The sequence below is a fragment of the Callospermophilus lateralis genome, chromosome 6 (assembly GCF_048772815.1).
Source record: "Callospermophilus lateralis isolate mCalLat2 chromosome 6, mCalLat2.hap1, whole genome shotgun sequence".
NCBI lineage: Eukaryota > Metazoa > Chordata > Mammalia > Rodentia > Sciuridae > Callospermophilus > Callospermophilus lateralis.
Window position 1 is genome coordinate 105,681,769 of NC_135310.1, and position 3,163 is coordinate 105,684,931.

Genomic DNA, 3,163 nt, shown 5'->3' on the forward strand with positions numbered 1-3,163 from the left:
CCCTTTGTTATGTGCAACTAGTCTGTGTTTTGAAAATTAGATGTTTTCTGGATCCTCTCTCTCTCTCTCTCTCTCTCTCTCTCTCTCTCTTTCTTTTTGAAATAGACATCTTAATATGTGGCCCAAGCTAGTCTCAAAGCCTAAAATCCCTGGAGTCAAGTAATATTCCTGCCTCAATCTCCAAAGTTGCAGCATCATACATTTTTTACCCTATTTACTCAAGTGATGCCTGCTGAATTTAATTTGTTTTTAATTGCACTCGAGGTCCTAATTTTTAAGATTTATTTATAGATATCAATATATTTTCATCAATGCCACATTACTATTCTGATACATCAGGAAACAAAGCTAGTTTAAAGTTTCTTATTACTTGAGGGAAAGGTCAAGAATAACATATTCCTCAAATTTTAAAATGCGATTTACATTTCCTACATTGACATAATTCAACTAATGGTATAACTTCATCTCTTAACAATTATCTGTGTTAAAGCTGTGTATTACTTTTTGAGCGTCTTTCTATTTTCTCCACTGATATCAACCAACCTGATGCTTGTCTTCCTTACAGAATTAACTTAATTCTTTACTTTTAAATTTTACCTCTATTTTAAATCAATCATTAAAACAAATTCCACAAAGTAAAAAGAGTCAAGTCTCAAATTGCAGGGAAAACATCACTGTTATGGTTGAGTGCTGGGAGCCATCAGCCAAGTAGGTATGACAAGTTCCTTGCCAGCGTACCCCCATGTTTCTTTAGTGGAAGGACTCGTGGAAATAGGACATTTTGCAGCGACATTGCATGTAAGGTGACCTTGCTCAAGGACCAGGGCGGATCCGTGTTTAGGGTGTTCCCGGTTTAGGATAATTGAGTTTAGGGTGTTCCCTGTTTAGAATAGGGCGTATCCTGCTGCCTGAGTTCCCCTTGAGTTCTCACGGGACTCAGAATATATTTGGGAGATAGAAGCCCAGTGGAGTGTGGATTTGGGCAGAGAACGTGGATTTCCCCAGAACGTGTTTGTAGAAGGCCGGTGTGAGTTTGGGAATAAAGAATTGCTGTTTGAATCTACAAAGCTGTGAGTGGCTCGTGATTTGTGCCCAGCCAGAATGCATCTGAGAATCGGGATGTCCCTCCTCCTGTTCCTCTTGCTAGTTTCCTATTATGTTGGAACCTTGGGAACTCACACTGAGATCAAGAGAGTGGCATCGGAAAAGGTCACTTTGCCCTGTCACCATCAACTGGGGCTTCCAGAAAAAGACACGCTAGATATCAAATGGCTGCTCACTGATAATGAAGGAAACCAAAAAGTGGTGATCACTTACTCCAGTCGTCATGTCTACAATAACTTAACTGAGGAACAGAAGGGCTGAGTGTCATTTGCTTCCAATTTCCTGGCAGGAGATGCCTCTCTGCAGATCGAGCCTCTAAAACCCAGTGATGAGGGCAGGTATACCTGCAAGGTGAAGAATTCAGGGCGTTATGTGTGGAGCCACGTCATCTTAAAAGTCTTAGTGAGACCAAAGGAAGTGATCTGACTCTGCAATGTGAGTCATCCTCTGGCACAAAGCCCACTGTGTATTACTGGCAGCGAATTCCAGAGAAAGAGGGAGAGGATGAACATTTGCCTCCCAAATCCAGGATTGACTACAACAACCCTGGCAGAGTTCTGTTGCAGAATCTCACCATGTCTTCTCTGGGCTCTACCAGTGCACAGCAGGCAATGAGGCTGGGAAGGAAAGCTGTCTGGTGAGAGTGACTGTACAGTATGTACAAAGCATCGGCATGGTTGCAGGAGCAGTGACAGGTATTGTGGCTGGAGCCCTGCTGATTTTCCTCTTGGTGTGGCTGTTAATCCGAAGGAAAGACAAAGAGAGATATGAGGAAGAAGAGAGACCAAATGAAATTCGAGAAGATGCTGAAGCCCCCAAAGCCCGGCTTGTGAAACCTAGCTCCTCTTCCTCAGGCTCTCGGAGCTCACGCTCCGGTTCTTCTTCCACTCGCTCCACAGCAAATAGTGCCTCACGCAGCCAGCGGACACTGTCAACTGAAGCAGCACCCCAGCCTGGGCTGCCCACCCAGGCATACAGCCTAGTGGGGCCAGAAGTGAGAGGCTCTGAATCAAAGAAAGTTCATCATGCCATCCTGACCAAAGCAGAAAACACACCCAGCATGATCCCCAGCCAGAGCAGAGCCTTCCAAACTGTCTGAATTACAGTGGACTTGACTCCCATGCTTTCCTAGGAGTCAGGATCTTAGGATTCTTCTAGTCATTGGAGTTCAGTCACCAGCCACACAACCCACTCAAATTAGATAAGAGGTCATTTAAGTACCAGTGAACATCACATGGAACAGATTCAGATGAGCACTTTACTTATACACCACCAAATGAGCAAAAGGATGTAAGCTGATCATCTCCAAAAAGGCACCTATTGACCTTTAGACCAGAGTTGGGGGGCAGAGGGAAATAGGAATACAAATCTGTCTACTGACCAGGACCTGTGGTGAGGAGGTTGGGGAAAAGTGAAGTGAATGCTCCTAAAACTACTCACCAGGGATGGTTTGTATCAATACTTCAATTCACTACTGTCAAGAAGAAATGATGTGTTTTTCATAAATTTTCTATGCATTTCTGCAAAATGTCCTATTTCCACGAGTCCTTCCACTAAAGAAACATGGGGGTACGCTGGCAAGGAAATTGTCATACCTACTTGGCTGATGGCTCCCAGTTGAGATATGAGGTGTCCACTGAAAATTCATGTGTGAGATAATAACAAACATGTTCAGAAGGGAAATTATTAGATTATGTGAATTGTAAACTATCAATGGATTAATCCACTAATATGCATTACTTGTGTGGTAGTTCTGAGGCAGATAGGATGTGTCTGGAGAAGACAGATCAGTGGGGTCATGCTTTGTGGTTTATATTTTGTCCCTGGTGATCAGAATTTTTCTCTGCTTCCTGGTACTTGGCCTGAGTCCCTCTTTTCCTCCATTACCTTCCATCATGATTTGGCCTAGCCTGTGTGCCCAAGCTATAGAGTCAGTGAACCATGAGCTGGGTTTCTGAAACCATGAACCAAAAATAAACTTTTCCTCCTCTGTGCTGTTCTGGTCAGCAAAACTGACTAACACAATTGCTTACCTGGAAGTGTATTAAATGTTTCATTG

At 43.3% G+C, this 3,163-nt stretch overlaps 1 pseudogene; it reads left to right on the forward strand.

The window, feature by feature from the left end:
- The first annotated feature begins 1,119 nt into the window (after positions 1-1,119).
- LOC143402553 (CXADR-like membrane protein pseudogene) lies at positions 1,120-2,203 on the forward strand (annotated as a pseudogene).
- Positions 2,204-3,163: the final 960 nt, after the last annotated feature.